Consider the following 23529-nt stretch of genomic DNA (forward strand, 5'->3'; position numbering starts at 1 on the left):
ACATTTTCCTATAAAAAAATCACATTTTGCGCTCAAAAATTTGCGTTAGCGCACACAAAATGTTACACACATTACAACACATGCAAAACGCTGGCGTGACTGTGATATCAGTTATCACGGTTTACTGGATCAAGCCCATAGAGTGCTAACATTTTTAATTTGGGCGGGCTACATTACCCAATGCTTACTATCCTCATGCTGCTCGTTGTCTTTGGGGGCCCTCCTGCTCCCTGTCTCAGGTCCTCTTCCCCGCACAGCCTCCCGGATGTTCACCTACTTGGGGACAAGTGATGACAAATTAATAAAACCCAAGAGGTAGCGCTCACAGTAGATTAATAGAAGAGCACCTGTTCGCCTCCTCTTATTCAATAACAATTTCAACCCAAGAGGTGGCGGTCACGGTGCAGATAAAGATGTTAACATAACAGTTACAGCAATCGGGTATGGATTCAATACAATTCCTGGACTTGGAGATCATGCGGGATGGGAACACTATGGGTACCAAAAGTTTCTTTAAAGAAACTGACAGAAATGGCTATATATCCACAAGCAGTTGCCACCACCCTGCCTGGATTAAGGCAATCCCCAAGGGACAGTTCCTAAGAATGAAGCGAAATTGTTCAAGCACGCAGGACTACTTCATGCAGGCAGAGATTCTCAAAAATAGATTCATGGAGAAGGGGTATATGAGAGATGCACTGGAGATTGAAATAGAGAGGATTGGAGCCATGGATAGACAGGCCTTGTTGGGAGAGAAGGGAGGTGAAAAGAATGGGGGTGATTTTGATCTGGCCTTCATTACAGGGTACAACACTCAGTACAGACAACTTCAAAATATAATACAACAACATTGGGGGATCTTGGAGACAGACCTTACACTTAGAAGTATTATCCCAAACAGACCCAAATTTATTTATAGAAAGGCCCAAAATTTGAAACAAATACTTGCACCGAGCTGTGTGGAGCCAAACAAGACCCCACGTATGCAGAGGTGGAAAACAGCTGGTTTTTTTCCATGTAGGGCCTGTAAGGCATGCAGGGAGGCCAATGGGGTAAAAACTAATAAGGTGGTATCATTTAGCAATGGAAGGACCTTTAAGATTCAGGAATTAATTACCTGCAATGATCGATTTGTCGTATACCTTGCCTGATGTAAATGTGGATGGCAGTATATAGGTAGGACTACTCGAACCCTCAAGGAAAGAATGGGGGAGCATGTCCGTAACATCACTAAAGGTTATCCCAATCATGGGGTATCAGCTCATTTTGGCAGCCATCATGACTGCAACCCCAAAGATTTGTCCTTTTGTGGGCTTCAGAAAATTATACCTAACTGGAGGGGGTGTAACAAACTTAAAAGGGTATCGCAGGAGGAAACAAGGTGGATCCACAGGATGGGTACACTCAGACCAGACGGCCTTAATATAGATATCGATTTGGTTTGCTTCCTGGGTGATTAGGAGTGTGATGTGTGCGCATGCACTCTGGACCGGAAATGGCCAAATATGGGTAAACTATGGATATCAGAGGTGTATGTGGTGCATGCGCTTTTTTGGCCTGAAGGGGTTATTTCTTTTCTCTCATGGTGAACAAGAAAGAGAAGGAGGTTCTTTGATTTATTGTGTTTACCTGAGGATAATGTAGTGTTGGAGGTGTGCATGGGATGCGTGGGCACCCTATCCTGTTTTTTAGGCTAGGATGGGAACTACTGCCATTGAATGTGGAAGGGGGGGGGGGGGGAAGGTGGTGGTGGGGGGGGTTGTTTGCTTACTTATTGTCTACATTGGGGCGGGTCATGGCAGGAGTGGATTACCACGCATCGTATGTAGCCTTCTAGACAGATGAACAGAGGTGAAGACAATGCATAGGTGTTATGTATCTTAATTGTGGCATATGTAATGTTATGGTCCTTTCAGAAATGTTGTCAGTGTCAGATAAATGTATGAAGATGAGCACATTGCATAGATTCAATGTATTCCACCTTAGAGGTGAGACATGAAATGTTTTTTATTCTCTCATATTAGTGTTCTAATCAGTAGAACTTGTTTGTAGTACAGGTGGTTTTTTAAAAAATTGATGGGCGTAATATACAAATAGAACACTAGATGGCGGTGTTTGCAGGCTGTGGGAACTATGGAGGGAGCATGCGCGAAATGCGCACTGTCCCATAAAAATCCCCGCAGTACGCATCAGGCTCCATGCCCCTGATGAGTCACTGTGTGACGAAATCGATAGGGCGGAGCCTGATGCGGAAGCGGGATTGAAGCAGACGGAGTGGCGTGGAGGCGGCGAGGCGGAACGCGGAAGGGAGTCCCTTACACACCGAGCGCGCGGCGGTGGTGGGAGAGAGCCCAGCGGGCCTACAGCCTGCCAGCCTTGGCCATCTATACGGGGGAGAGCCCGTTGTAAAACTCTAGGCGCCTTTTATCTCATGGAGCATGTGAGTGCAATTGGTTTTAAATAAATATATTTTTTATACGGTATCACACTATGTGGAGTTTTCTTTGAGGTTAACTGACATTGAAGAACCCCTGAGAGTAAAGTGGAGTACTTATCTGGTCGGAAAGGTGGGGGACGACCTGGGAACTGTCCCAAGGCTTATACTGACCTGGTGGTCAGTGAATCTGGTGAGTGGCACACAAAGGGGTGCTGGTGGTGGTTAATGCCCTTGATACTGATTTTGCTGGAAAAGGTTTCACTCATCCTCTGAATTGGAGATATCTGGAACTGTTTGGGGACTGTTGCTCTACATATAATGACAAATTAAACATGCGCAGTTCTGAAGCACTGAGACGCGGCTGTGTGCATTCCCAGGCTATTTGCCTGAGGGAGCCAGTCAATCATGAAGTGAACGGGGCCCCAGGAGACAATAAGCAGTATGAAGAGGGTCACCTGGAGGCAATCTTGCCCACCGGAGGTAATCTGGCCCACTATGGGTTAACTCAAATTTCCCACTTCAGGCATACTTAGAGTTAGAGGGACCAGAGCATTTTTTTTATTGTTTACCCTGTGATCACTGTGATTGGCTCAGTGATGTTTGGGGGTTTCCTTATTGTTGCTGCCCATGTGCGGTGCAGCCTATCTACTTGCGACTCCTGATGCATGTCACATGACATCACAAGAACATAGGCTGCACAGCGCAGAGCTGCACTGAAGAGGAGTGAGGACCTGTCCCACCGCTGGAAGCAGATAAACCATCACCCTAGTCTGCTATATTTGGTGATGGTGGTGGTGAGAGAGTGGGAGAAATAGAGGCAACTCCTGGGTGGAGGGGGGAATATGTGCACGCAGGCTAATTCTGTGATCTTGTTGGGGCGGGAGGGCAGCAAATTCTAGTTACGCCCCTGTTCAGTAGTAATGTAAAGCATTGTGAAAGCAATTGAAAAAAAGCCTACATTTATTATAGTAAGAAGTGAGCTAACAACATAACTAAAGAACTGGGTCATTAAGACAGGGCCGGCGCTACCATAGAGGCAGAGGGGGCAATTACCCAAGTGCCTCCAACCTCTGCTGGGCCCCCCAAGTCTACCCTTGACTTGTGCTCCCCAGGGCCACTGCAAATTTTTGTTACCAGAGCAGGTCAACTGTCCCAGCATGCTACTCCATCCAGCAGCGTAACTAGAAATCACGGGCCCCCCTGCGAAAATTTGGATGCCCCCCTCGGGCCCACTAAGCACCGTTTTGGGGGCAGGAGGGGTCGCAGCATGAGGGGAGAGCATTGGTTCCCACATCGGCGGAGAGGAGGGCCGCTTCCCCCTCCCTCACCTTGGGCTCACCCCTCAGCGCTCCCTCCAGCATTAATAGGTGGCAGCAGCGGTGGGAGAAACACAGGTCTACCTCCATGCTTCCTCTGCGGAGGTCCGATGTCTAAGTACCACATGCTACTCCCTGTTGATCAAACGGCCCTGAACGCTTATTGCCTCCACTCCATGACCCATCGCAGGTACACAATAACATATGTCAAGTGACTGAAAAGAGACGGCATTACAAGGATGAAAATGAGAGTGCATGGACTGGAAAAACGGTGCAGGGGCTCGCAGTGACGTTAATGAGGGAGATCTGGAGGGAGGGCGATAGTCGACTCAGGGACCCAGCTTGGTGAATATGCTGCAGGAGTGGAAGTGAGGTCAGAGGGCCCTCCCAGCCAGGTTAATTTTGTCCCAGGGCCCCCTTGTGGCTAGAACCGGTCCTGCATAAAGAAACGATTTGCTTTGCGGGAGGAAAGTTTTGATACCATTTGATTTTATGGCAAAATCTGATACAATTTCCCATTTTTTTATAGTCAATCAGGAGTGACTGATTTTTATGATAATTTTTTATGCAAATTGGTGTAAGATAAATTGGTATAAGATAAACTACCTAATACCAGGATCTGGGTCCCAAAGACTACCTGACACTGGTAACTTGGGCTGGAGCGGGTGGGGGATAGGGGCCTATCCAAAGTTTTGCAAGGGGTCGGGTGATTTGAAGTAACACTGCCGTTGGTGGCAGGGGCATGACTACAAATCATACCCCCCCCAGCAAAACTGTGATGGGGGCCCCTTAATTTTCACAACCAGGCCCGGATTTACCACAAGGCACTGTAGGCATGTGCTCACTCTCCTCCTCGAGTGCCTCTCTACCTCCTTCCCATGCTATCTGGATTCCACTGATGAGATCTCCCTTCAGTCAGGGGAAGCTCTAGTTACTTAAAGCGGACCCAAACCAAACATGTTTTTAATTCAAAATATTTAGTTGCACCACTCTGACACATACAAAGATAAATAAACACTCCTTCAAGCCTATGAGCATTTCAGTGTATGCTTTTCACCCTTCTCTTTTCCTAACTAGGGTTATACTGGGGGCAGCCATTAGCAATTCCTCCTTTGCTGGAAACCTCCTACTCCACCAGTCTGCCGGATTCTATCCCAACAATATGAAAGGAAGGGGAGGGGTTCCTCCAATAAATGTAAAATATTTTATATTTGTCATCATGCAGCTGAAAAAAGGCTGCTACTTATTATTATAATTTAGAAAATAGATTTTATTTCTGAAATCTTGTATTTTTAATTTGGGTCCACTTTAATACATCTAGCTTAACGTAGGTTCCTCTAGATATACTATAATACTAAGGGGCACTTGTAAATACTTAATATTGTGGGTACGTCTGGCAACCAAATATTAAGTCACACCCATGGCTACCCTTGACGGGCAAGGGAAGTAAGCTAGAAGTGACAGCTGGGACAGCCAGCAGACTTGCGGTGTTCGGCAGGTGTTTGTAGGTTCGTGGAGGGCGGAGTCTAAGGTGCCAGGACATCTGTGCCTATAGGCTCCTGTGATACAAATCCGGGCCTGTCCATAACCCTTCCTTTGCTTCTTTTTGGTGACCCTCCCAGCCTGGGGGTGCAAGGCTCATAAAACAAGTGTGGACTAATGCTGATCATAATCAGCCAATTACAACAAATTTCACGTAATTTTTCACAATTATGCCTATACGTAATTACAGTTTGTAAATTCAATTGATTTTGTATAGTCATTTGTAATTTTGTGTCATTTTCGTGTAATTTCATGCCGACTTTAGCAGTGATAACAAAGCCCCTATACATGCTAGTGACACTAAAATTGCTACGTGTGTTAGCCATACGTTAAACTCAGCCATACATCAACTCAGAAAAATGACACAGTTAAAGGGTTTGTTTACACTGCAGGCGTTTTTGTTATTTTTTAAGCGCGGGGGATTTTTCAAAATCGCCCTGAAAGCGCTTACACAATGATTCTGTATGCGATAGTTCACATATGAGCGGCTCCTTGGCATTCCGCTTTGTAAAGCGGTGCTTGAGCCATTTTGCCTCAATGGAAGGTATACAAAAAATGCAAAACACTCACAAAACTGCTTTGTGGAACGATTGCACTCGCAAATACAGTGTATTTATTATTTTCCGGATCAAAGAGTTCACTTCCTGACTCGAGTCAGGGAGTGAATTACCAAAACCCTCTGGAAAAACGCGTCGGAAACCGCTAACCACAAAAACAAATCGCCCACCCAAGCTCCGGGAATTGGAAAAAAAAACGCCTCGAAAAAAGCCCACCGTGGATGGACACGCTAGCGGGACGCAATGTGAACAAGGCCTAAAAAACATTTTTCTTTGCATTTTTAAAATCAGTTTTCTCAAAAACTACAAGGTCTTTTTGAAAAAAAAAATTTGGGCTTGTACCCATTACTCTCCTTACCATGTGTAACAATTGTGGTACAGGGGCTATTAACTGTTAAAATCGGCAAAAAATTAAGGGGAAATTACGCGAAATAATGAAATATTACAATTACATATGAAATGAATTACGATTTTCCATGAAATTTTCCATTATGATTACGAAGCGTAATTGCGAATTACGATGTGTAATTACGCATGGGAATCTCCACACCCAAACCATGTGTAGCCACATAACAACTGGTCTGGAGTATCAGAAGAAGGGAAGGTTAATAGATGCCCCCCCTGCACTTCTCTGCCCCCCCCGCAGGGGCTGCTCCACTCTAGTTTTGCCCCTGGTTGGTGTCAGTGGCATGAACTACAGACAAATCTTTGTATTGCAGCTGTTTGTAGTAATATTCTAAAATTGGATTAGGAGGCGGGTTGAAAGGATATACTATATTTCTACAAAAAGTAGTTATGTATGATACTTGTCAGAAATTAGACATGTCGAGAATTGTCCTACCTTATAGATGTCCCATAGTGGAAAACAAAGGATGGTAGGATCAAGATAAAAAAGTTTTTGGGTGCCTGGATACTCAGATTGACCTACTATCAGGCACTGTTATTGACCCGAGGAAGCGGCTCTAGCCGTGAAACGCGTTGTCTAAGTGCACCAATAAACCTGACCTTTTTTATCTTGATATCCTACCATCCTTTGTCTTCCACTATGGGACATCTATAAGGTAGGACAATTCTCAACATGTCTAATTTCTGACAAGTATAGTACATAACTACTTTTTGGAGAAATATAGTATATCCTTTCAACCCGGGCGCCTCCTAATCCAATTTTAGAATATTTCACATATCCCCTACTCTTAGGGGTGAGTTTTTGGTCAAATTTCCTTCGACCTTAAAATCAATTTTCTGGAGCAGCAACCATCAAGCATTTGAAAGGCCGAGTGGAGACGGTACTTCTCCACATGCAGAATTGAGTGGTTGCCTCTACCAGCAACCCAATTTTGTGAGTATATACACTGCTGATTTTTGTGAAACACCTCTGTGAACCAATAAAGATATTGCACCAGATTGGGCTCCCGAATCTCTCTGTGCTTCTTTTCTTTTTACAGCCACACTGTTTGTAGTAAGTTCCGTACTTCTCATACATCCAAACAGAAGCAAAAACAACAACAATGCAGCTGTCTGTGCAGAAATATAAAAAAAAGTACAATTATCCTTTAAGAGAACATCTGCTCTGTTTCTGAATTATGGGAACTGTCAGCTAACCTATGACAGCATAGCTACTTCTGCCATAGCGAACGTTCAATCCAATCATCCCGAAGACGTGAGCTGAAATGTGGCCTCTTGCTTATTTTATTAACTGCGGGGGCTTCTATATTTCAGAGCCTACCATGGTTTCACATATTTTATGAATCCTCAAAACACGTCGGTGATGAACATTGGAAATAGAGAGTCCGGAGAGGACCGAGCATGGGCTGCCAAGACTCTATTAACGTGGAACGCCCTTTACCTGCTGTGCACTTGACGCTCCTCCAAGCCAGTGAACGAGAGTTCTGCTCCGCTTGCCAGAATCTTAAGTCCGAGGGAAGGTGTGGAACAGACTCAACAGCGGCAGGGAAGTCTACTGGCATCCTAAGCAATATATTTTATGGTGAATTGAGTTATTGGCAAACTTGGCGGGCCTCCCTGGATTGGATAATGAAAACTGCTAGAGCCTGTGTCTCATTTTTAATATGTAACAAGTACGGAACATACCCAAACCTTTGGACAACCGCTAGATGTAAATTCTCATTTTGCTCTCGAAGACAAGGAAATGTTGGCAAGCTTTCCATCTGTTATTTATCTTATTTGTTTAGACAAATCAAATTAACTGTAAGCTACAATTTGTAACATACTTTGTTAAACCCAGAAAAAAAGATCAGGAAAGGACAAGGGAGGGCTTACACAGCAACAAGACCTCAGAAAGTGTAAATCAATTGTAAAGAGTATAGCGTACTTAAAAACATCCATTTTATTGACAGCAGTAGATAGAAAATGCACTGCCTGTCCAAAGAAAAAGGTCACATGTGCTAATATTTCGTTGAACCGACTTTAAACATTTCTGCCACTGGGACGTGAGCCCCACGTCCGCAGTGGCAGCTGCTACAGCTACAGGGACGCGATAGTCACATCCCTGCAGCTTAGGGGGCTGTGTGGGGGATTGTGTGGGCGGATGCTCAGGATCGCAATGTTGCTGGGAGCAGTGGGGTTTGGCTGCAGGAGCCAATCTGTTCTCGTCCGCCGAGATGACTGAGTGAAAAAAATAGGTTTTTGTTCAAAAACAGTGTTTATTCTTAAATAGAACCACCGCGCTTCCTCCCGCTGCTGATTTCTGCTGCTTACCGCCACCGATCGTTAGATTTATGAATGGGAGCAAAGTTCCCATTTATTAATCTCCCCACAGGCTATCGTGATCACAGGCATCCATTGATGCCTGCGCCACTTCCCTAGTTACAATGTAGCAACACCGATAGCATACTTATTGTACGTGAATAGGAAGCGCTCAATGTGGACATCTTGTGGCCAAATAGTAAAATTACACCAGGGATTACATTACGAAAAAATGCACCTTTATTTCCAAATAAAATATTGTCACCATGCATTATACTAGGGATATAATTTTAACGTTGCAATAACCAGGACAAATGGGCAGATAAAATGTGTGGATTTTAATTACGGTAGCATGCATTATTTTAAAACCTGTAATGGCCGCAAACTGAGTAATAATGATTTTTTTTTCCATTTTGTTCTTATTATTCCCGTTAAAATGCATTTAGAAGAAAATAATTCTTAACATAATGTACCACCCAAAGAAAGTCTAGTTGGTGGCGGAAAAAACAATCTATATATATAATAGACTAAGTGTCTCAACCTTCAAACAAGAAGAAGTACTTTGCATGAGAAAATTTATGCGTGCTCAAACACCAAGCTTAAGGCCTCTTTTCCACGGACTGTTGAGCTGTGTGCTCAGCAAGCAGTTACCAGGCAGCAGTGAGCAGATACCAGGCAGCAACAAGCAGTTACCAGGCAGCAGCAAGCAGTTATCAGTCAGCAGTGAGCAGATACCAGGCAGCAGCAAGCAGTTACCAGGCAGCAGCAAGCAGTTACCAGGCAGCAGCAAGCAGTTACCAGGCAGCAGTGAGCAGTTGTGAGAGTTTGAGAGCCATTTCACTGCCTATTCACAGTCCATGGAAAAGAGGCCTTACCCTAGCAAGTCTGACATTGCAAATCTGGCCTAATTGGCTATTCACGAGGCAATGCTCATGCAAATGCATGCACAAACCAATACCACAAAGCAGTCACCCTGCTACATGCTACATTAGCACTATCCGTCTTAGTGCACACCAGAGCGGTTCGGCAGCGTTTTGCGATCCACTTGCGGCTGCGGATACGCTTGGGTAATGTATTTCAATGGGCTGGTGCACACCAGAGCGGGAGGCGTTTTGCTGAAACGCATACTCCCGAGGTGAGGCATTTTTTGGATTGCGGAGGCGTTTCTGCCTCCAATGTAAAGTATAGGAAAAACGCAAACCGCTCTGAAAAACGGCAGTTCAGAGCGGTTTTGCAGGCGTTTTTGTTACAGAAGCTGTTCAGTAACAGCTTTACTGTAACAATATATGAAATCTACTACACCAAAAACGCTTTACAAAACCGCAAAATGCTAGGTGAAATGCTACAGAAAAAAAGGAAAAAGCATTTCAAAATCTGCTAGCATTTTGCGGATCTGCTAGCAGTTTTTGGTGTGCTCCAGGCCTCCAGGAGCGCCACAGGGAGGATTCCCAATGCCCCCTTTTTATACAACTGGGGGGACCGCAGGGTCCCAGGCTCTCTCACTGCCTGGAAACCACAGTGGCACCCCGGAGGGGGAGGCTGGGTGGCGTGGACGACCCCCCCCCCCAAGTGTGGCCAGCGCCGGGGAGAGCCGTCTGCACCCACCTCCCAATATTAAAAACAGGCACTTACCTTAACGTCCATTGCGTTCTGCTACATGCGCATTAATTTGGGGGCACCACATGAGAAAGGAGAGAAGCATGGGTCACCCCGAGCTTTAGAGTTCAGGGCTGGCTCACATACAGCACTCCAGAGGGGGGGGGGAGGACAGGCGCACTCACTCCAGGGTTCACACCACCGGAGCAAGCCATCCACCACCTGCCTCCAAAGGATACAAACTGCACAAAATGCTTTCCATGAGAAAATTAATGCGCATGTAGCAGAACCCAATGGACGTTAAGGTAAGTGGCTGTTTTTAATATTAGGAGGTGGGTGTGGACGGCTCTCCCCAGCGCTGGCTACGCTTGGGGGGGGGGGGCGGCTGCGCCACCCAGCCTCCCACTCCGGGGTGCCACTGTGGTTCCCAGGCAGCGAGAGAGCACTTTGCAGTATTGTTTTTTTGACCCTGCATAGTTTGGCATGCGAAAGCAGATGCATATTTGCATGAGCATTGCCTCATGAATTAGGCCGGATTTGCAAAGCCAGACTTGCTAGGGTTAAACTTGGTGTTTGAGCACGCATACATTTTCTCATGGAAAGCCTACTTCTTCTTGCTTCAAGGTTGAGGCACGTACTCTATTAGATAGATAGATGCGGCGTATGCTACGACGCGGGTTGGCTAGTGTATAGATAATTTATTTGTGATAAGTAGTGATAAAGTTATTGGGGAATGAAGGGGAGGAGCGCTGAAACGTGAAAATTCCTCTCGTCCATAAGGTGAAAAATACCCACGGGCTGAAATGGTTAAACTTTGACTACAGTACGTATTTGCTGTGGTATCATTTCGATTAGCTTCTGCAATGTCACAGCATTTTTTTTTTCATCCAACGTTGCAATCATTTTTCAACAAGAACTTGAACTTGTAGAGATGATGATGGTGGACCAGATTCTTCTCCAGCACATCCCAAAAATTCTCAGTGGGGTTATTGTCCGGACTCTGTGGTGGCCAATCCAAGGGTGAAAATGATGTCTCCTTGAATCAATTTTTTCACAATTTGAGCCCCATGAATTCTAGCGTCGTCATTTTGGAATATGCCTATCCCCAAAACACAAGTACCCAGTGGTGTAACTACAAATCACAGGGCCCTCCCGCACAAAACTTTGATGTGGTCCACCAATGTTCACACCCTTTCCCTTGCCTTCCCCGGTGACCCTCACAGCCTGGGGGCCCATCTCACAAGGGTCATAAAATAAGTGTGGTCATCATAATCTTCACACCCATAACAAGTGTAGCCACAAAAACACCTGATCTGAAGGATGGACCCCTTTAGGAGTGAAGTAGAAGTGGTGGGATTTTACAGCTCTGGGCCCTCCTGCAGTCATGTAGGTTTCTCCCCGAGCTCCAGATAGTAGGATAGGGATATAGAGTAAGGTCAGGAAGGATTAGTTTTAGGGGATTTAGTGTTAGGGGATAGGGTAGGGAAGGATCAAATAAATAGAGGAGATTAGGGTTAGGCGTTTAGGTAGAAGTTAGCTTTTAAGGTTAGGCGTATAGATAGGAGTTTTCTTAGTGAGGGGGTAGGGCTAGTTGTCAGGCAAACCGATAGCAGAATATTAGTAATAGAACATGATGGATATCCTACCTATTGACAACACCCAGCGCCCATTTTAACAAGCAGCTAAATTAAATGTACGCACCAAAGGGCAGATTCTATCCTATTTAACCATTTAAGGACCACAGGCTTACTGCCCCCTAAAGACCAGGCCATTTTTCACAAAAAGGGCCACTGCAGCTTTAAGACCTCACTGCAGGGCCGCACAACTCAGCACACAAGTGATCCCCCCCCTTTTCTCCCCACCAACAGAGCTCTCTGTTGGTGGGGTCTGATTGCTCCCCAGATGTTTTTTTTATATATATATACTGTAAATATTTGTTTTATTTTGTGTATTTTTGACAATTTTTTAAAAATGTATTTTGCAATCCCCCACCCCCCCCCCTCCCACAGCCAGCCAATCCGCGTGATTTGCTGTTATAAGCTTCAGCCTATGACAGCTGATCACTATTGTGCCACCCAGGGGGGCAGCCTGTACAGCGCTGCCATAGATCGCAGCGCTGTACCCTGTTAAAAGACGGCGGTTTAGCTGTCTAACAGTCTGTGAGCGGCGATCGCCGGTGGGAGACTGAAGGCGAAGCGAAGCTACATCATCCAAGCGGGGATGTGCATGCTGTCGGTCCGGGGGCAGCCAGTGATAGTGGGCCTTGGGCGGTAGAAAGTACAAATCCGGGCCCTGGCTATTTGTAGACTCATTCCATTACTAGTGGAGTCGGCCAGCTGGCTAGGTGTTTAAAACAAGCACAGCTCATAATTCAGAAAGGACAAAAAAAAAAGGGAAAAGTTTAACAAATATTATTGCTATACAATGCCCAAGCCAAAGACAATCCATCGAAATCTCCACCAACTGACTTAGGCCGTTACCTTATACTATGATCCGGTAAACAACCCACACTGAACGCATCACCCTTCGAGGACAACTCTGACACCCCCAGTGGCATCCCGAAGCAGCAAAATCCACTTTGTTAATCTAGAAAAGAATAACCCAGGAATACAATAAAACCGGTAACAAGATGGGAAGCATAAACACTTTAATATTTGGCTCTGTAAGATTCTACCAAATTGGAGAGAAATCTGTTTATTCTACGGAAAGCTTCAGTGCAGAGCGGCTTTGAACATCCCTCTAAACGGCTGTCTTTAAAGATCTATCGCCTATTTCTCAGACTTATCCTTTTTTAGTAAGGAAGACGCCAGGAGGCAATTAAAAGATTATAATGCTTGCACTGTCCACTGCCCAAAGCACTAACATCTCGAGAAATATATAAATATCCTTCCATTAGGCACAAGCCTTCTCCGCTGCAGGATAAAATCTAATGTTTCTTTACTCAACCTCGGGGTTTTGCAAGGAATTTACGCCCTCAGATTTATCTTCCTGACTGATAACCCGTAAATGGTTTGGAATAAAATGGAAGGGCTCTGGCTAGCCTGGCCTGAACGAGTCGTTGTGTAGCCAGAAGCCATTTATTACAATCAAGGGATGCAGGATTGATCCTGAAGGTCTAAAAATACACAAAATCACAATATCCACAGTGCTGATTTTCCTGTGTGCTTTGTCTATCATTTGAAATGAAAATTGCTTGTTTGCTCATCATTCAACAACCCTTTTACCAGCTGCACTAAAATTGCTGCTGGGTTTCATACAGTCAGGGCAGGATTTACAATTCAGTAAGTTGTAAGTACAGAAATTCTAGTGCCCTAACCTCCACCCCTCAACAGAGGCCACACCCTCATCCCAGTTGTAAGTACAGAAATTCTAGTGCCCTAAACCCCACCCCTCAACAGAGGCCACACCCCCATCCCAGCCCTTATTTTCTTAGATCACATTTAAGCTGGCCACTAATGGCCCAATTTCTAGCGATAAATCGTTCGGGCGATCAGAAATTCTGATCGGATTGGTTATAAATAATCTCAGTTGATGGGCACAATCGATAATGAACGATTATAAAAAAAATCTTTCGATTGAATTTTCGTCGAACCAAAATTTGGATTTTGTTGTTGGTCGTGATAGATAGGAAGCAATGATTGGTTAGTTGATGGTGTAGTGAACGATTTTTCGTCCGATCAGAATTTCTGATCGCTCAAACAATTTTTTCGCTAGAAATTGGGCCGTTAGTGGTCACCTTTAGAGCTAATTGTACATGAACCTAGCAGTGGTGTAATTGAAAGAGTGGACCTGCCCTGTACATCTTGGATAAGGCCCCCTCTACTTTAATAATAATAATAAAAATTATAAAAATTATATATATGGGTCTAGTTACCTTACAAAACAGGCTACACGCAATCAGGGCAGGGCTACACACGATCGGGGGCTACAGACAACAACAGACAGTTAGCACGGTACACAGCTGATCTGCGCTGCAGCTGGTGCGGTGCAGGGACAAAGGGAGGAGGATGCAATGCCCACACTGCCCACCATGCTACTCTCACTTCCACAGGAGGTACTGAGTAAGCCTCCGATCTCCACCTCTAACTACGTGCCTGCCAGACTGGAGGCAGGTGCTCTGCTCTGCTGTGTCAAGGGGGAAGGGATAGGAGCCACCTCTGCCACATAAGGCATCTGTAGGCATGTGCCTACAATGCCTTAATGTAAATCTGGCCCTGCTTAGGTCCATAAATATTTGGCCAGAGACAGCTTTTTTCTAGTTTTGGTTCTGTACATTAATTACCACAATGCATTTTAAATGAAACAACTCAGATGCAGTTGAAGTGCAGACTTTCAGCGGGGGTGGGGTGAATAAAACTATTTCATAGAAATGCAAGGCAACTAAACATTTTGTTTAACACAGTTCCATCATTTCAGAGGATCAAAAGTAATTAGACAATTGACTCAAAGGCCTGTATCCACAGTCACACTGTCCTGTGCCGAGTCTCCCAGCTCTGACCTGATCTTTTCTGCTCCCCACCTTTTCATGTCACGTGACACTAGAGAGCGAAGATGACACAGGCCTCCAGTTGGCTGCTTAATGTTTGAGGGAGGAAGGAAAAACAGTAAAGGAAGACCAATGTGGATGCTGTTCTTATATGTAGGAGGGGCCTTGGGCTTGTTCCATATGTGCACGCCTGTAGGTACGCCTCTGCTCAGCAAACACGGAGGTTGCTGCACAGAGTGTCCTTTTTGTCACAGTTTTGCTCTGCACAGCACCTGTATTTTATACTATTCCAAACCTGGTCTTATCGCTTTACCAGCTATCCCACATATTGTAATTTGGGGGTTCTGTCTTCTGCTTATAACCTGCTATCAGGAATATGTTAGGGAAATATCACTATGGTATCGATTAGATTGTTAGCTCCTCAACAACAAACTACCAGTTGCGCTATTTGCACAAGTTCACTACGTTGACAAGACACAGAATATTAGTATATCGCTTTTCTCCTGAGGTGCAGACACTAGGTTGTTTGCTCAATAGGGAGTTTTGCCCAAAGTCTCCTTACTGAACAGGAAGAGCCAAGATTCGAACGTTGATCTTCTGTGTCACAGGCAGAGCCATTAACCAGCACACTATCCAGCCGCTGTTATTAGTGTAAGTAAAATGTCACTGCCTGTGTGGACGGTGATGTTACAGGCGTTTGCTGAAGACACCCCATTGTTTCTTATTAGAAACCTTTCAGGCTCGCTCTAGCAAGCAGCCATAAATGAAAAACCGACGAGGGAGATCCTGTTCTGCATGTTATAAAATATAGCTCTACAGACCGATAAAGAGAGGCTCGCAGAATACAGTATTTATTTCAATCTTCTGACGTCTTCCTTATGTTTACGTGACCAGTGCCGCAATAATCCAGGGAAGTACAATATAACAGCAAATAAATTACTCACAAGAAAAAAAGAGTGCTCAAGATAAGGACCATTTAAAATATGATTCTCCTCTAGTTCTGTCTCCAAAATAAACAAACGCATAGGAATAGATATGACTGCAGCAGATAAGGGAAAGTATGCCTTTCCTTAGAAATATAAAACATATTTAGCGATAGGATGTTACCCCGCTGAGACCCTGGCATCCCAAAAGTTCTGTCTGAAAAAAAGATTTTTTTTCAGAACATCATCATTTAAGATAATTTACAGCCAGTCTCATTATAAGTTATCTGTAGAGACAAACAGCCATGAATTCCTAGTTTAGTCAAAGGATGCACTGATAAAAGGAAATTTATATGTTCTTTGGTTGTTTTAGATATTTATGTGCTACACCAAGAACCTATTTCAACTGTAATTCATGTTTAAAAAGGAACTGTAACCAAGCCTTGAACTTAAAGGGGCACTATTGCTAATTTGATCTTTTTCAGACCCTTTAACATACATATGTCTCTTTGTCAGTGGCGGCTCCAGGAAATTTTTTTAGGGGGTGCTATGTAGGTGCTGGACCAATTTCCGGGGGAGCTGACGACCTGCGGCGCGCGAAGCGCGTCGCGCCAAAAATGGGTGAGGTTACAACCTGCGGCGCGCGAAGCGCGCCGCGGCGAAAAAATGGGCGTGGTCATGACCGGATGAGGGCGGGGCTAACTGTAATTTAAAGTGAACCCAGGGTGAGAGTGATATGGTGGCTGCCATATTTATTTCCTTTTAAACAATACTAGTTGCCTGGCAGCCCTGCTGATCTTTTTGGCTGTAGTAGTGAACTGAATTACACCAGAAACAAGCCATGCAGCTAATCTTGTCAGTTCTGACAATATTGTCAGAAACCCCTGACCTGCTGCATGCTTGTTCAGGGTCTATGGTTGAAAGAATAAGAGGCAGAGGACCAGCACGGCAGCCAGGCAACTGGTATTGCTTAAAGGGAGATAAATATGGCAGCCTCAATATTATTCTCACCTCGGGTTCCCTTTAAAAGTGCAACGCAAAGACAGAGGGCCCAAGTTTTGGTGACCCTTTTCCCAGAAAATTCACATAATTGTGCAGGTTTTCTCAAGAAAATACACGTAATGTGAGCAGATTTTAACAAAAAACACGTCCAATGACCCCAATATGCACAATCGTTATCAGATATGGCCCCAATATGCACAATCGTTATCAGATATGGCCCCAATATGCACAATCGTTATCAGATATGGCCCCAATATGCACAATCGTTATCAGATATGGCCCCAATATGCACAATCGTTATCAGATATGGCCCCAATATGCACAATCGTTATCAGATATGGCCCCAATATGCACAATCGTTATCAGATATGGCCCCAATATGCACAATCGTTATCAGATATGGCCCCAATATGCACAATCGTTATCAGATATGGCCCCAATATGCACAATCGTTATCAGATATGGCCCCAATATGCACAATCGTTATCAGATATAGCCCCAATATGCACAATCGTTATCAGATATAGCCCCAATATGCACAATCGTTATCAGATATAGCCCCAATATGCACAATCGGTAGCAGATATGACCCCAATATGCACGATCGTTAGCAGATATGACCCCAATATGCACAATCGTTATCAGATATGGCCCCAATATGCACAATCATTATCAGATATGGCCCCAATATGCACAATCGTTATCAGATATGGCCCCAATATGCACAATCGGTAGCAGATATGGTCCCAATATGCACAATCGGTAGCAGATATGGTCCCAATATGCACAATCGGTAGCAGATATGGTCCCAATATGCACAATCGGTAGCAGATATGGTCCCAATATGCACAATCGGTGGCAGATATGGTCCCAATATGCACAATCGGTGGCAGATATGGTCCCAATATGCACAATCGGTGGCAGATATGGTCCCAATATGCACAATCGGTGGCAGATATGGTCCCAATATGCACAATCGGTAGCAGATATGGCCCCAATATGCACAATCCGTAGCAGAAATGACCCCAATATGCACAATCGGTAGCAGATATGACCCCAATATGCACAATCGGTAGCAGATATGACCCCAATATGCACAATCGGTAGCAGATATGACCCCAATATGCACAATCGGTAGCAGATATGACCCCAATATGCACAATCGGTAGCAGAAATGACCCCAATATGCACAATCGGTAGCAGAAATGACCCCAATATGCACAATCGGTAGCAGAAATGACCCCAACATGCACAATCGGTAGCAGATATCGCCCCAATATGCACAATCCGTAGCAGATATGACCCCAATATGCACAATCCGTAGCAGATATGACCCCAATATGCACAATCCGTAGCAGATATGACCCCAATATGCACAATCCGCATCACCTGAAAAAGAAAAGAAAAACCCATTTACTCACCTACAGCCAGAAGACCTTCTTTCCCGACCTCCTGTCCCGAGTCCCGACCTCATTGTGGCGCGCAGCGCCCGCGCGCCCACGATCCTCTTCCTTCCCGACGTCACCACGAGACTTCCTGCCTGCATGCAGAGAGCAGGGCTACGGGAAAATGGCCGCCCGAAGTCTGCAGAACAGGGCTCCGGGCGGCCATCTTACCGTAGCCCTGCCTGCTGCTCCGTGCTGCCGGTGTGTGAACTGACTTGGCGTCTTTTAGACGCCTGAAGTCAGTTCACTCCAGGGGGTGCTTTGGGGGTGCTTGGACAATTCTAGGGGGTGCTCGAGCACCCCCAAGCACCCCCCTGGCGCCGCCCCTGCTCTTTGTAGTAATGTTATGGCACAGTATATAGTCCAATATAAATGTAATTGTTCACTGCCACTAATGATTTAGCCAGGCAGTCACGTCAGTAGCTTTCCCTAAAGGAGTATAAGTGTAGTATGAATGGTAAATAGACCATTAGTAGGCGTACATGCAAAAAGGGCGTTGGGAAAAAAGGGCGCGCGGTGTAAACGATAAGTGGCAATAACGTTTATAAAAAATATTGTGTTGTATTTCGTTTACAATAATGTTTTACAAATTAAAAAACATTAAATAATGTGTTTGAGTTAGCAAATTGTGAAAACGATAATCTTCCCTATTTTCAAAGTGAAACTTATAATTACGTTTGTTAAAAAACGATAATATCTGTATAATCATTATAATTGTATAATATTGTGTATAACCCTCATTTATCATTTCTTCATGTAATAAAATCTGAAAATATTGTTTGTAACAATGAAAAATAATTGTAGTAAAACATTAATAAATATTACTAACATTTTACTACAACTAAACCTAACCCTACTCTCACACAGAACCCTCCCTTTACCTATCCCTAACCCTTAGACCCCCTGGTGGTGCCTAACCCTAACCACTCCCCTGGTGGTGCCTAACCCTAACCACCCCTCTGGTGGTGCCTAACCCTAACCACCGCCCTGGTGGGGCCTAACCCTAAGACCCCCTGGTGGTGCCTAACCCTAATCACTCTCTGGTGGTGCCTAACCCTAAGACCCCCCTGGTGGTGCCTAACGCAAAATCTCCCCTGGTGGTGCCTAACCCTAAGACCCCCCTGGTGGTGCCTAACGCAAAATCTCCCCTGGTGGTGCCTAACCCCAACCACCCCCCCTGGTGGTGCCTAACCCCAACCACCCCCCCTGGTGGTGCCTAAACATAAATCCCCCTGGTGGTGCCTAACCCTAAGACCCCCCTTAGTGATCGCTTTATTGTGTGGATAATAATGTTTTACAAACAGTAAGGGATAACATTTTAAATAACGTTTTCGTTCAATACGATAGATATGTTTAGTATATTTGTAAACGTGCTTTGTCACGAGCGCAGCTATAAAATGTTAATAATCTCTGGCACCCTTTTTTCCTGTTCGGCGCCCATGAAACTATATTTATTATGGGAGTGAATGGCGGCGCCATTTTTGTTCACCTGCTGCCGGCGCCCTTTTTTTCCTGCTCCCCATTAGTAGTATAGAAAAGAGTCTCATATTTTTTTTCAGTTTTATAGCTTTATTTTTTAGATTGCATCAAGAAATTTTACATACCTCTTTTGTACTAAAGAGAAAAACAGACAGCGAGAGAAGAATTCTAAGTATCTGTTTTATCAAGCATTATACGGTTGCATCAACTACTTTTCTGACTGCCTGGTTTTCTGTAAAGTTATGGCAGCTGCAGACTAAAGTTAAGATAATATCTAATGGTGGTCAGTGACAGAGGCTCATATGCAACTAATGCTGGGAATACACCATGCGGTTTTTTGGCAGATAGATGGTTCAATAGATAATAGATAACATGTCCGATCTTACTTTCAACCATTTCTCATATTTTTATTTATTTATTTTATTTAAAAAGGCACTACAGCGAAAAACTGTAAAATTTAAAATATGTGCAAACATGTACAAATAAGAAATTACTTTTCTCCTATAATGCTGTCACTTACAGTAGACAGTAGAAATCTGTCAGAAGTGACAGGTTTTGGACTAGTCCATCTCTTCATAGCGGATTCTCAGCAAGGCTTTTATTCTTCATAAAGATATTCCCGAAAAAGGATTTGAACAATGATACTGGCCAGCTTCCCTGCTCCCTACACAGTTTTTTTGGCAGTTGGACAGAGCAACTGCCATTCACTAAGTGCTTTTGAAAATAAATATATCCCTGAGAATCCCCCATAAAGAGATGGACTAGTCCAAAACCTGTCACTTCTGTCAGATTTCTACTGCCTACTGTAAGTGACAGCAACATAGGAGAAATTTAATTTATGGCTCATTTTACTCTGGAAAAAATGTACCGTATTTTTCGCCGTATAAGACGCACTTTTTCTTCCCCCAAATGTTGGGGGAAAAGTGGGTGCCTCTTATGCGGCGAAGGTACGGATTTTGGGGTGCAGAGGTGCACAGGGAAGCAGTATATACATTACCTGCTCCTGCTGCTGCGCTCCTGGCTCCAATCCTGCCCGATCCTCTTCTTCCATCTACTGCTGCCCCCGCCGAACATCGCTGGCCGGTCCTAATTAGCCGCAGGGATACGCTATCATCACACGCATGCCGCCGAACAACTATGGCCGGGCCTAATTAGCCGTGCAGGGATACGAGATCAGCGTGCACCGGGTCACGCATTCGTATGCATGACCTAGGCGCACGTGGTGTGCTGATCGCGTATCCCTGCGCGGCTAATTAGATCCGGCCAGCGTTGTTCGGCGGCATGCGTGTGATGATAGCGTATCCCTGCGGCTAATTAGGACCGGCCAGCGATGTTCGGCGGGGCAGCAGCGGGCAGCGGTAGATGGAAGAAGAGGACCGGGCAGGATTGGAGTCAGGAGCGCGGCGGCAGGAACAGGTAATGTATTAAGTGGACTCACGCTGCCTGCACAGGGGGGACACCGGCACTGGAGGACACTTACAGAGGGGGACACTGGCACAACAGGGGGGCACAGGCACAACATGGGGACATGGCAGGCACAGGGGGAACTGGCACAACAGGGGGCCACAGGCACAAGAGACACTGGCACAACAGGGTGACACTGGCACAACAGGGGGGCACAGGTACAACAGGGGGACACTGGGACAACAGGGGGACACTGGCACAACAGGGGGACACTGGCACAATAAGGGGACACTGACACAGGGGGCCACAGGCACAACAGGGGGACATGGCAGGCAGAACAGGGGGACACAGCAGGCACAGGGGGACACAGGAACAGCCAATCACTACACTGACCACATAGAGGAACATAGGCAGGCAACATGGGAACAACCAATCATAACACTGTCCCCTTATGTGGTGTAATAGTATGTAATGTAACTGGAAAGGGAGGGGGAGGGGTAAAAAGTCCTTAAGACACCCCTGCATCATAGACACACCTAGGTTTAGTTTTTTCTTTTTTTCCTGATTTTTGCCTTCTAAATCTGGGTGCGTCTTATATGCGGGAGCGTCTTCTACGGCGAAAAATACGGTACTTCTTATTTGTATATGTTTGCATATATTTTAAATTTTACAGTTTTTCGCTGTAGTGCCCCTTTAAGTATTATATAGCCCAACATATTACGCAGCGCTGTACAGAGTATATTGTCTTGTGACTAACTGTCCTTCAGAGGGGCTCACAATCTAATCCCTACCATAGTCCTATGTCTATGTATGTGTCATAGTCTAGGGTAAATTTAGGGGAAGCCAATCAACTTTTCTGTATGTTTTTGGGATGTGGGAGGACAGCGGAGTGCCCGGAGGAAACCCACACAGACACAGGGAGAACATACAAACCCCTTGCAGATGTTTACCTAGCTGGGATTCGAACCGGGAACCCAGCACTGCAAGGTGAGAGCTCTAACCACTACGCCACCGAGTGTGAATTTCTCATAGAAGTGAATGGAAATTGATCAAAAAAGATAAGGAAAATGAGCGGAAAAACAAATTGAAAATCGGTCGAACAGTAAATCGCATTGTGTATTCCCAGAATAACTCCTGAGTTTTCTCCTAGGAGATAATTTTTCATCTTCTATTTAAAATAACTTTTAACCTTTTCAGCCGCGCGGATGTGAGCTTCACGTCCGCAGCGGCAAGTGCTAGAGCCGCAGGGACGAGCTAGTCACGTCCCTGCAGTTTGGGTGGTCTGCAGGCGATCATGCGGGCAGATGTCCGCGATCGCACTGCTGCTGCTAGCAGAGGGGATTGGCTGCAGGGGACAAAAGTCCCCTGTGCCAATCCGAGCATGTCCGCCGAGAAAAAACACTGTTTTTGTTAAAAAACAGTGTTTATTCTGTAAATGGAGTCGCCGCGCTATCTCCCGCCGCGATTTCCGCCGGTTTCCGCCGCCCGATCGTTAAATTTATGAATGGAAACAATGTTTCCATTCATAACTTCCCCGCCGCCGCTGTGATCAGAGGCTTCCGATGGAAGCCTACGTCACTTCCCTGGTTACAATGTAGTGATACATTGTATCCCCATTAGCGTACTTTGTACGCTAATGGGATTTTTGCTCAGTAGGGACATCTTGTGGCCAAATACCACACACCTACCGAGTTTGGGGAATAAAAATAAATGGTTATTTATGTCAAGAGGACATAAAATTAATAAATATTGGGCTAAAAATTTGTGATGCATGTAAAACTGAAAAAGTGCACCTTTATTTCCAAATAAAATATTGTCACCATACATTACACTAGGGGTATAATTTTAACGTTTAAATAACGAAGGCAAATGGCCAAATAAAATGTATGGATTTTAGTTATGGTAGCATTAATTATTTTAAAACTGTAATGGCTGAAAACTGAAAAATAATGCATTTTTTTAATTTTTTTCTTATTATTCCCATTATAGTACAGTTAGATTAAAATAATTCTTAGCATAATTTACCACCCAAGGAAAGCCTAATTGCTGGCGGAAAAAACAAGGTAGAGATCATTTTGTTGTGATAAGTAGTGATAAAGTTATTGGGGAATGAAAGGGAGAAGCGCTGACAAGTGAAAATTCCTCTCGTCCATAAGGTGAAAAATCCCCGCGGGCTGAAATCGTTAAAGGTAGGTTTGCCCATTAGTAAGCTGCCATAGAGAAACACAGAGAGAGGAAAATTATCGTGAGGTTAGTATTACAATTTTCCTGTTTCATAATTTTAACTGAAGCGGAGTTAACCTTAAAGAGAAACTCCGACCAAGAATTGAACTTCATCCCAATCAGTAGCTGATACCCCCTTTTACATGAGAAATCAATTCCTTTTCACAAACATACCATCAGGGGGCGCTGTATGGCTGATATTGTGGTGAAACCCCTCCCACAAGAAACAAGAAAAGTACGTACTCTTGGCAGTTTCCTGTCTGTGAACCCTGTTGCATTGTGGGAAATAGCTGTTTACAGCTGTTTCCAACTGCCAAAAAAGCATGCAGCAGCTACATCACCTGCCAACAGTAAAAATGTCACCATGTGATAAATGTCAAAATGTAAATCAGGGATTTAAAATATTTTACAAT

Source organism: Hyperolius riggenbachi, chromosome 4 (assembly GCF_040937935.1).
Source record: "Hyperolius riggenbachi isolate aHypRig1 chromosome 4, aHypRig1.pri, whole genome shotgun sequence".
NCBI lineage: Eukaryota > Metazoa > Chordata > Amphibia > Anura > Hyperoliidae > Hyperolius > Hyperolius riggenbachi.